General features: G+C 40.9%; 1 protein-coding gene across 4 annotated transcripts in view; it reads right to left on the bottom strand.

Moving 5' to 3' along the window:
* ELAPOR2 (endosome-lysosome associated apoptosis and autophagy regulator family member 2) overlaps window positions 1-12911 on the bottom strand; it is a 178820-nt gene that overhangs the window by 124061 nt on the left and 41848 nt on the right. The window lies entirely within an intron of this gene.

Raw genomic sequence — 12911 nt, forward strand, 5'->3', positions numbered from 1 at the left:
GGACAGCATCACATGCTCATCTTTAATCACTAGCGAGGGAAAGAAGAACTCCATGAATGGCTTAGACCGGTCGTCAGCAAACTATTTAACTCTGCCATTGTAGCAGGAATAGACAATACACAAATGAGTAGCAGTTGCTGTATTCCAACCATATTTACAAAAACTGGTGGAGGGCTGGATTTGGTTTTACGTAGTAGGCTGTCTCCTAGCTTAGATTAACAGAAAGTTTTCCTGGAGTGGTAGATAGAGCTATTTTCCCAGAAGCACATAGTAGTCTTCTAAACAAAACTAAGGTGGAAAGAAGGAAGATGGAAGTGAGCAAATGTGTGCCGCAACCAACTGGATCTGCTACAACCTACTTTGTGCTCCATCCTAATGCTAGCTACGTGAGGAAGGCCAGGCTGCCTGTTACTCTTTTGTGATTTCTTTTCCTCTTTCAAGGCTTATAATAAAAATATAAAGTGACTTGCCTCAAGGGGTTGGAAATGGCAGCAAGAGAAAGAGTATAAAATAAGTAAGATTCAAGAAAAAGAATGTAACTAGCAAATAAACTTGAAATACAGGAGACAAGTCATTAAAAGAAATTCTCCCCAGGAGTCTATTTTTGTGGATTAATTCATTTTTTTGAACAATTGCTAAGTATGTATTATATTATTAGTTAAAATTCACTGAGCACTTAATATGCTAAGCATGGTACCAAATGCTTTGCATGAATTATCTGATTTAATTTTCACAATTCCATGAGATAGATTCCCCACATTACAGAAGAAGAAATACAAGTAACATGATCACAATGACAGTGTAGGGAAACAAGCTATCCACCTCCCAGAGCCAAACCCTTAACCACAATGAAACCAGCCACTAAGCTAAATGGGAGGGAACTGAAGGAGAGTAAGCCAGATAAGATCCTTGCCTTTGGGAAACATGTTCTAGTTAGAGATAAAAATCAACAACTAAAATAACATATTATTAAGGCTAACACACAAATTGGAAACAAACAGGATGCCCTACTTTAGATAAGGTGCTCATGGAAGGTGGCATTTATGATATGACCTGAAGGATGAGATGGAGCCAGTCATGAGGGAAGAGGAGTCACCGACAGGGAGCAGGAGTGGGCCACCTGCAGGAGGAGGCAGCCACCAAGAGAAGGAGCCTGAAGAAGAGCATTCCCAGCAGAGCACCAGCAGCTACAAAAGCCCAGAGGAGAACAGGGGTGGGACATCTGAGGAACATAAAGGAGGTAAATCTGACTACAGTTTTGGGTAACCAGGAGAAGAGAGACATGAAATGAGAGGTAGAGAGGCCTAAAGACAGGCTCTTGCAGACCGTGAAGTAGAGTCTGGATTTCGTCCTTAGTGCGACGGGAAGTCATTAAAGAGTTTGAATTAGGAGGATAATTTGAAACGATTTTGATTTCTTGAAAGAGCAAACTGGCTACCACACAGAGGGTGAAAGTGGAGGGAGGAAAGCAGGGACACCAGTTAGGCAGCTAGTGCGGCTCTCCAGGCAAGAGAGAAAAGGGTGTGGCCCAGATTAGTGGATTCCAGATATATTCTGACTTTTTTTTAATTGAAATATAATTCATATACCACAAAATTCACCACTTTAAAGTGTACAATTAGGTAGTTTTTAGTATATTCACAACGTTGTGCAATCATCACCACTGCTGAATTACAGAACATTTTCATACCCCTTAATAGTCACTCCCTATTCATCCCTATGCCCAGCCCCTGGCAATACTAATTGTATTAGTCAGGGTTCCCTAGAGAAACAGAATTAATAGGAGATGATAGATAGATAGATAGATAGATAGATAGATAGATAGATAGATAGATAGATACATAGATAAAGGAATTAGCTCATGCAATTATGCAGGCTGAGAAATCCAAAATTTGCAGTCCACAAGCTGGAGACCCAGGAGAGCTGATGGTTTAGTTCCAGTCAGAAGGCCAGCAGGCTCAAGACCCAGAAAGAACTGATGTTTCAGTTGGAGCCCAAAGGCAGGAAAAAACTGATGTCCCAGATCAAGGCAGTCTTGATCAAGTCCCAGATCAAAAACTCCTGCCTAAAAGGAGTTCCCTCTTACTCACAGGAGGACCAGCTTTCTTGTTCTATGCAGATCTTCCACTGATTGCATATGGCCCACCCAAATCAGGGAGGGAAATCTGCTTTACTCAATCTACCGACTCAAATGCTAACTTTAGCCAGCAACACCCTCACAGACACATCCAGAATAATGTGTTACCAAAAGTCTGGGTACTCTATGGCCCATTCAAATTAATACATAAAATTAACCATCACAGTAATTGACTTTCTCCTAGATACATTCTGAATATAGAATAGACAAGACCCTCAGAAGTTTTGATTGACTATCTCCTGAAACAATTTTAATTCTAAGTATGATATTAACTTCACTAATATCAAGCAAAGTCACAAATTTAGCTATATTCAGCATTTAGTTTCATAAGGCTTTTTAAAACTATTTTATACTACTTTACAAATTTCTCTCTCTGAGCCTATCACTAATTTTTCCAAGTAGCTATCTATCCCCATAATTAAATCAATAAGCAGGAAGGAAAAAAAGGAATTCGTATTTTTCTGCATACTTCATGCTTCATAGGAGTGTTTAAGGGTTCATAACAAAGCGTCTATAGGGGCCGGCCCCGTGGCTTGGCAGTTAAGTGCACGCGCTCCGCTGCTGGCGGCCCGGGTTCGGATCCCGGGCGCTCACCGACGCACCGCTTCTCCGGCCATGCTGAGGCCGCGTCCCACGTACAGCAGCTGGAAGGATGTGCAGCTATGACATACAACTATCTACTGGGGCTTTGGGGGGAAAAATAAATAAAGAAATAAAAATTTAAAAAAAAAAAAAAAAAGCGTCTATAGACAAAGGTTTATAACAAATTTTTGAAAAGATGTTGTCCAATGAAAGAAGCTGGCAAGTAAACCTAAATACACTTAAATAATATTCTGCCTCCCTGAGTGGGTGGTATTCATATATAAATTTAAATGAAAACAGATGGCCATCACAAAGAGACGCCAATATAGTACTCCAGGGATTTATCATATTAGCACTAAATCTGATTTCAACTAAGAAAGAAGAGATAAGAAGCTGCCAGCCTCCCCCTCTGCTCATCCTTTATGCCCAAACGAACTCTTCCTCTGTCTCTCACAAGGAACTACCAGACGTAAATGGTTCCAGGAGTGATTTGAATATTCAACATTAAAAACTCCAACCTTACTTATCTACCTATTTCTCCACACATTTGGAAAATTTAGGCAGAAGTAGGTCAACTGGCATGAGAAAACATGGAATCACCAACACCACCCTCACCTAACAGCCTGTGAAGCTGAGGGGCTTTCATACCAAGTCAAGAAATTCAGATCCTCTCCAGAACTGATCACAATCCTTGATCTGACTAAAGAACTATCACAGGTGTCCCTTCCCACTGTGAACACTTGACCAATGGTATTTCTGGGCCTATTCCAGATCACATGTGGACCCAAATCCCCACAGGGCATAGAAGTATCTCTCTATCAAGTGTTCGTCTAGTCAGTTGCACCACAAACTCATTTGCTCTAGAAACCCTAACCTAATAAGTTAGTTTGGGTACTGAATCACTATTTATGAAAGAATCTTGAGTATGGGTTTATGTAGGAAACAGATGGTATGTGATTGACAGCTCCAAGAAAATTAGAGACCAGTTAGACCCACTATCTAGGAGCTGACAGTATTAAACAGCACTATGCAAGGGTGGAAAAACAAACAAAAGACTAGATGTTCATTAATGGAAGGTCTACAATATGAAGTACATAATTAACAAAAATATACTGTTCCTTTATAGCCATGGCATTGTACTTGAGGATATAAAAGAAATGTTAAGTACAAGCCCTACTACTTCAAGAGATCCTTACACAGAAAATTCTGAATTCATCAAGAAGGTATTCTGTTTAAACAGTGATAATATAAAAACATTCAGATGTGTTTTATTATATTATCATACAATTTGTACATATCCTTCCTTTAGTTTATAAAGCATTTTAACATCCATTAGCTCACAGTAATGTGCACTGCAAGGCTAAAGACTTAGTAGATGATGAAGCATTATTTGCATTTCTACAAAGAAGAAACTGAGGCTCACAGAAGTCAAGCAGTTTTGCCCAATGTTTGAAGGTTATGGAGTGGTGGAGCTAGAATTCAAATCCAGGGCTTCCTACCTCTGGATCTAGTCCAGGGTTTCCCAGAAGTGGCACGTCTGACATTTGGGGCCAGATAGTTCTTTGTTATGGGAGGCTGCCCCATGCACTGCAGCATCCCTGAACTCCACCCACCAAATGCCAGTAGCAATGCCTCCCTCCCCCAAGTCATAACAATCAAAGATGACTTCAGACATTGCCAAATGTCCCCCTGAGAAACAAATTCACATACCCCCTTTGAAAGCCACTCATCCAGTCTACTTTCTAGGCTTCTATTCAGGTTAATAGAAATTACAATTACAGTATATGGCAATTCTGATTTATTGATCATCAAATTTTCATAAGCCAAATGTAAATATGTATATAAAACAATCTGTTCTACCAAATATTTTTCAGTATTCCGTAGTTTCTTGATTTTTCTCAAAGAACCTGAGGAAACTATAATGCCTCATAATCAACAGGAACATCAAGCTAAAAATGTAGGAAAGTGATAGTTAATAGAAAGTAGTGGTTAACGAAGAGTTCTGGAGCTTTCATGGTTTAAAAAAATATTTTCTCTTAAATGTATTTACACATCCATGAGGTTAACAACAACAACAAAAAGTACCAAATTGGTTTCATTTCCACTCCCTCTCTTGCTACTTCTGGTATTATCCATATTTTTCAATTATGGAAGGGCGGTAAAAAGAGACACCTCATAAATTACCCAGTCCATACTGGCCAAGAAAAAAACAGCTGACAAAGCCCCGACTTTGGCACCAATGGCCTTTCCTTGACCTTCCCCAATGTGGCCACTTAAGAACACCAAGCCTGTAATCCTACTTGATTTATGCAGGGTACTGAGTATTTTGATTTTCTAGCATCTTTTAGAAACAGAGTTTGTTTTAATCACTATGTCCTGTGCTTCACTCTGCTATAGGAATAAAGAAACCTTCCCAACAAAAGCCTTAGAAGGGAAATAGTTAAAATGAAAAATGTATAACTCCATCAGTAAATTCTCTAGGGTAACTCAACTAATTTTAGTAAACGATATATTCTATCAATTACCATCTTGATTATTCAACTATAAAAATCAATTGAGTACATAAAATGCAGAGTAAAGAATATAAATGATTTGAAATTATAGCTGGAAGTAGAAAACTGGGTCAGTTCCCACAATCATGTATTCTGGGTCTCCTTTCTGCTCTGTTCATTAGAATTATGCAATAGCTTCTGGAGACAGCATACCAGCTTTATCACCACCACCTACAAAACGCATCGAGCCTCCCCAGGGAAAAGAGAGCAATAACAAGCTCTGTCTAAGACAGAAACATTCAGTACAGTTTCGGCACCATATTTCACATGTGTTTTAAGAGGCTGAATCTAGATTACACTGAACAGATTCTATTCCTCCATGTGAACTCCTGTGGTTTAGTATAATTTGATGGTCTAACACATTAAAGATAAACTCTTTGCATTTTCATAACAAAGATCCATGCACATGATATGATTCTCATTCATATTTCATTTGTTTTCAGAACAGACCAATTTCAGGTCTAAAGGTCAACACCTAGTAAAGATGATGCAAGAATAACAACAGTGCCATATGGGACTTCCTGAATTTGACTGAAAAACACATCCAAAAGAGCCAGATTAACCTCACAGGGAACACATTACTGTCCATATGCAAGGCAAATGCTGCATGAACTATCGAAAGCTAAACATGACATCTGACGACCACCCCTGCAAGCCATCACACCACTGCCTGTGAAACTGTCCTGGTTAATACTCATCAACAAAGGCTGGGCTCTCTCTTAGGAAACGACATGTTTAAAAAAAAGGAAAAAGGACAGGAAGGGAGACCTTTGTAAAGGGAGCTGTGAGGTGAAAGCAACACATCCTGGGTAATGCGCACTTCAAGGGCAGCTGTTTAGGAAAAGCCCCTCCTTGCCTCCAAGCCAGAGTGAAGGGTTGTTTTCAAAACCAGGAAAGAGAAAGCTCCTGACCCTCTTGCCCAGTAAACATTAAGGTATCCTGTAAATATAATTCACGCCAGAGATGCCTGAAGGAGTCTAGAAAAGAAGAGTGGCGTGGATTCATTCACTGGCCCAGACTCAGCATCTGACTCAGCCCTGCGCTGTCCCTAGCTTGCCGGGGGTTCTGAGCCAGCCGTTTATTTTGCTGCTGCTGTTCGCATTACTCTGCCTTTGCTATTAACCTAAGCAAGTGCCAACCACATTCCGCATATTGTACAGAATATACAAGAGGAAATGAACCCCACTCGTTGGCTTCACATCACAAACTTGGCTAATTAAAAACCTAGGAAAAGCACTATCATGTCAATGTTTTCAATCAAGAGAACAAAACATCATTCACTGACCCATATCAAAAAGTAGCTACAGTGTTGAATTTATGGCGACATCGCTGCACCCTGTAAAGAGTGTTGACCTAGAATAACGGCACATTCTAGAAAGGAGAACAGGGGGCAGCGTAATGGAGTAAGGAGTTTAAATCTCAGCTCTATCTCTTACTAGATATGTGCCCTGGGAGACTTCCGTGACTTCTCTGAGCTTCATCTAGAAAAGATTCATCATTTATAAACAGAAATATTGTAGCTCAGAACTGGGGAAGATTAAGTGAGACACTGTGTAACAGGGATAATAGTGTATTGTTTATTGTTTTCTTCCATAAATTAGGCTCCCTGGAAACCATTCTGCCAGGACATGACATAAAAGAAACCTTGGTCCAAATGAGAGAAGTAGAGAGCCACTACAACAGGCTCTCAAATTATTGTGAGGAGAAAAGGAGGGTGTACGAGCAACGGTTAATCCCTTGGTTAAGCTAATGTCCCAGAAGGGGTAGATGTGTTGTTAGACAGATTGAGGAGACTCAGCTATGAAACATGAAGCAGCTTTATTTTCTATGCACCTCTGAACTTAATGGAGTAAACTGTGATCCACCAGAGCTACAAGTCAGTGCTGATTTGGCTGTCAGATTTGGCTGAAGAGTCTCAACACGGCGCTTTCTTTTTTTCATTAAATGTTACCAATCAAGAAGTCAAGGATCGGGCCAGCCCCATGGCTTAGCGGTTAAGTGCGTGCGCTCCGCTGCTGGCGGCCTGGGTTCGGATCCCTGGCGCGCACCGACGCACCGCTTCTCCAGCCATGCTGAGGCCGCGTCCCACATACAGCAACTAGAAGGATATGCAGCTATGACATACAACTATCTACTGGGGCTTTGGGGGGGAAATAAATAAATAAATAAAATTATGAAAAAAAAAAAAAGTCAAGGATCCCATCCAGCTGGGCAAAGGTCAAACTTTAGCTTGCCAATTAGAGCTATCTCAGCCTAATCCAATAATGTTTCTAGTCACTTCTAGTTTAAAAATTAGTCTAATCCAATTCAAAGCCAGGGTGCCCATCCCTTCTAACACAGATTGCACTTGCACACAGTTACTAGTTCCCTCCTGAGATGCAGAGGGAGTCGCCTGCTTCCTTTCCTCCCTGCCCCATACAGTGGCTCTACTGAGGACAGCAAGGAAAAAGCAAGGGGGCGGAGGAAAGATGGGGTGGCGCTTGCTTATCCAGCAGCAGTCCCCATTCTGTTGACCACTGCTACTTCTCCATCGGATGCCCGTGACAAATAATTGTGGCCATCAGCATGGTCTGCTTGCCCTATATGAACGCTAAATACTGGAACCTTCTACCAAACAAGCATTCTTGGTGTAGGCAAAGCATGCTACCAGGCATTGTTCCCTCCACAAAGGCACAAAAGATGCCGAGAAGGGAGTTTTTGCAACTCCTCTAGACCCCACCAGTGGTAAGCAGAACACTCCCTCATCAGAAATGCACATCCTCACTTAGTTGGGGTAGATCTCCCAGGGCAGCCCACCGATGCCTCCCACTCAAGCAACTGCTGCATCCTTAACACTGAGGCCCTCAGGAAACAGTCCCTACCCACCCCACCCACCCCGTTCTTAGGGAATTTGTGAAGCTTAGGCACATGTGGGGCTAGATCCTTTCACCCTCTCCATACCTAAGTACCCTATCCCTCAGCTCCTCACTCCAGTTTAGCACCAGGCACTTCTGTGAGTTGCCAGCCAACAGTAACTCCAGGTGAGAATTGAACCACACTCCTCCAAAACCTCCCATGCTACACACTGGACTAGATGTTCTCCTTGGCTTTGGGGGCTTGGTTTTGGAGAGGGAGACATGATGAATGGCCCTCCCAAGACGAGAAAAAGAGGTAATCAGAACATCACAGACTTGGTCTCCCCAGAGGCTTTCTATTCCTACAAAGACAGGTGAATAGGGAATTACACAAGTTCTACAGGTCTGCCCTTTCTTAGCAGGCCCTGCTTTGTGGCACTGGTAACACAGGGCATTTCTCTGATCTAAAATATAAGGAGTGCATCTCATTATGCTCTCAACTGTGAGGTGTCTCCAGAGCAAAGGGGAATCAGGAAGGGCATCTCTTAGTGTTATTACACTTCACCATGTGACACCCTTAGTATCAGGAGTTAGAAATGCAGGCTCTCACCTCCAGCCTTAGCGTCTACCAGCAGAGTGATAATGGGTGGGACAATCACCTAACCTCTCAGAGGTGGTTTACATTCCTCAAAAGAGAATAATACCATCTGCCCAGCACATTGCACACAGTGATATAGACTAATGAAAGCATTTTTAAACTGTAAAGTTTCAAAAACACATGTTAATGTGCCAAAAGAGAAATACCACCCTGTTCATTTTCCAAGAAGGATAAGGGAGAAGTGGGATGCTGGAAGGCCTGACCTGCATTTTCAAAAAGCCAAAGACAGACCAACATTGCAGGGACCAGCTGCACTCACCCTCTGCCAAGGTCATAATGTGCACGGTACCAGCTAAGGGCCCCTTTTCCTTGGGTCCTGGATTTCTGATGTTATGGCTTACAAATCTCCAGAACCTCAACATTCAGTGAGGACTCTAAACTTAGAGCTCAAAAGTGCCTGAAAGCTCATCATGGTTCAAATGCCTTGTGTTAAAATGAAGGATTTGGAGCTCTGAGAATAAAACATGACATAAAGCGTTCTCTCAGAATGTGAGCTGTGCTATGCTGGAGTCAAGAGCTTGTTTTTCCCCAAAGCTGGGAAAGGTACAACACAAAGGAACCACATGAAGTAACCCAGAAAGCAGTCTGTGCCACTGTGGCAGGGTCAGACCAGAATAACAGTGTTGAGAAAATACTGCATCCGCTCAGCTGCTGTGGGAGTTGACCAGGGCTCTAAGGGAGCCTGCCCGCGCCCAGGCTTCTCCCTCTGCTGTAGAGGTTCTTATCCACAAAGCCATCCACAGAGCTAAGTGTGAGGCGCTGGCTGTGCCATGAGCTCACTAATTAAAATGTATTAACAGCATCGAGTCCTATTATCCTTTCAAAAGGGAGAGTGCCAAGTCAGACCTCTAGCAGCAGAGAAGATAATTAAGTAAAACTGTTTCTCACAAATAATGGATATGACAGCAGATGCCCCCTTTCCTGGATGGGGGAGGACAACAAAGGAAGAATGTGCTTGTTTCCAAAATGAATGCAAACAGCTGCAGGCTAAAGAGCAGCCCCCATCCGAACACCAGAGCAGAAAACAGACCTGTCCTCTGCGCCCCAGTATGAAACAAAAATCAATGTTTCTACACCCGTTACTTATTTCATTATGTACTTGCACTTTGCCTTACAAAAGAAGCTAATACAAATTCAATACATGTCCACGTTCCAAACATAATGCTGGTGGCCTGTCAGCCATGTAGAGCTCCCACCGCCAACTCTAAGCATCTACGATAGGCCATTGTACACAAGATGCTGCAGACAACAACTCTTCCTCAGAGCCTTGAGCCTGCCTGCCCCGTCATCTGCCATTATTCTTGCTCAGCTGCAGTGGATTAGAGATAACAAGTCACCCAACACATTTTTTTCTAACACACACTGTCAAGGTCACGTGCTGATGGCTACTGGAGGTACATCGTCAGCTGCACGCCTAATTACAGACAGCACACACTTACCATAAAGCCCTGGGACATATTAATAGGAGAGGAAGCCCTAAAATTGCTATGCATGAAAGGTCTAACAACAGAGAAAAATAAGACCATTTTAAATATTTTCCTCCAAAGGATAAATATTAGACTACAAAAGAAAACTGCTAACCTTGGGAAAATGAGTCCTAAACAGTAACCAGTCGGAAGGAGAGCTATGATTCCTCTTGGCAATAGCTCAGAGCTACTAGTAATGAGATCTCCAAGGCAGCTCCCTAATTCTTTCAAAGAGCCGGGGAAATGGACTTGCACATGTGTGTGCATATTTTATGGGCTGAGTGCAGGTACCCATTATGGCAAATTTCAGTCCTGTCTATGCTCTAAAATGTTACCAAAGGTTTATGAAATGTGATCACAAAAAGCCAATTGCCATTCATCCTACGGGCCCAAAGTGAGTCAGCTTATAATAGAAGCTTAATACATACACACCAAATAGATGAACAAAAAAAAAGGGAAAAAAGAAAAGCATGGCAATTGCCTTTATTTATTTACTATAGGCATCACGACACATAAAGCTTTGATAAAAATGAAAGACTGATTTACTACATTATTAAAGTCTGTATTTCCTAAATAGCATGAGAAAGAAACTACCCAGGAAGCTTTCTATATGGGCAAAAGGACAATGTTCAGAGAGGCAAATGGCACATGTGCTAGACCCCAGTGACAGATTTCACCCAGGGCAAAACACACACCAACTTGTCCTGGCATTTCATGAAGAGAGTGGTCAAAACACAACAAATTTTCCCTAGGTAAAAGCTTAGTGAAAGTTTTTATGAACGCTGCTTAACATATAAAGTAACAGCTCAATGAAAATCAAAGCCATGTTTGTAATTAAAATTATTCAGGAAACTCACACCTATATGAGCAACTGATTTTCCAAAAGGGTGCCAAAGTAATTCATTGGGGGAAAAAAAGAGTCCTTTCAAGAAATGGTGCTGGAACAACAGAATATCAATATGAAAAAATAAACAGGGACTGGCCCCATGGCCAAGTGGTTAAAGTTCCATGCACTCCGCTTCGGCGGTCTGGGTTCCCGGGTCTAGATCCTGGGCACAGACCTACACCACTCATCAAGCATGCTGTGGCAGCAACCCACACACAAAATAGAGAAAGACTGGCACAGCTGTTTTCTCAAGCAAAAAAAAGAGGAAGATTGGCAATGGATGTTAGCTCAGAGCTAATCTTCCTCAGCAAAGAAAATAAATACATAAATAAATAAACCTCAACCCACATTGTCCCACTTATACAAAACAATTAATCCGAGATGGATTATAGACCTAAATGTTAAAATTAAAACTTTTACAAGAAAACAGGAGAATATCTTCATGACAAGGGGTAGGTAAAAATTTCTTTAGCAAGATACAGAATGCAACACTTATAAAAGAAGAAAAAAAGTAAATTAGACTTTATTGAAATTTAAAATTCCTGCTCAACGAAAGATAACATTACAAAAAAAGAGCAGGCAAAGTCACAGACTGGAAGAAAATACTCTGAAAACATACTTCTGGCAAAGAATTCACATTCAGAATATATAAAGAGCTCCTACAACTCAATAACAAAAAGAAAAACAACCAAATTTAAAATCAGCACAAGACTTCAACAGAAACTTCACAAAGAAAGATAATACGAATGACCAATACACACACAAAAATGTGCCTTCATCATTGGCCACCAGGGGAATGCAAATTAAAATCACAATGAGGTACTACTACACATCCACTAGAACAGCTATAATTAGGTAGAGTGAAAACTCAGAATGTTGACAAGAATGTGAAGCAACTGGAACACTCATATCTTGCAGGCGGAAGTGAAAAATGGCTACTTTGGAAAAAGTGTTTGGCAGTTTCCTATACAGTTAAATAAACACCAACCCAATGGTCCAGCCATTCTACTCCTAAGATTTTACCCTAAAAATATAAAAACAAAATGTCCATAAAGAAGACTTGTAAAAAAATGTTCATTGCCACTTACTTTATTCATAATAGCTAAAAACTGGAACCAACCCAAACGTCCACCAACAGAAAAACAGATAAACAAATTGTAGTACAGTTATACAAGGGAATACTGCTCAGCAACAAAAAGAAAGGAACTGCTTATATATATAACAGGGTAAATGAAGCTCAAAAACATGATGCTAAGTGAAAGCAGGCAAACACGTACAAAAAATATATACAGTATAATTCCATTTATGTAAAGTTCTAGAACGAGCAAAACTAAAGTATGGTTATACAGTCAGAAAACTTGGAGAGAGAATTAACTGGCAAGGAATACAAAAGAGCTTTTTGAGTGATGAAAATATCCTCTGTCTTGATACAGATACGTGTCACACAGATATGTGCATTTGTCAAAACTCAAATTCTACACTTAGGATTTGTGCACTTGACTGTATGTACACTGTACCTCAAAAAAGTAAATAAATATTGAACTTTAGTTAGTAGGTTTGCTTTTTGCAATGGTGTGGGCTGGTAATTCTGAAACTACTTTCTGTGTATTCTAGACTTGAGCAAATGAGCATATACATTCAGAATAACTGAACCAGGTTTCTCACTGGAAAAGGAAGTTACAAATATAGAAAGGAGAAAGACATGAACGTACCCTATGTTGTTTGATTGTAAGTTACCAGTATAAACTTACAGTTTTTAATATGAACAGACAGATACAGAACTAAATAAGATATAT

Source organism: Ceratotherium simum, chromosome 1, assembly GCF_057802395.1.
Source record: "Ceratotherium simum simum isolate JZ-2026a chromosome 1, ASM5780239v1, whole genome shotgun sequence".
Classification (NCBI taxonomy): Eukaryota; Metazoa; Chordata; class Mammalia; order Perissodactyla; family Rhinocerotidae; genus Ceratotherium; species Ceratotherium simum.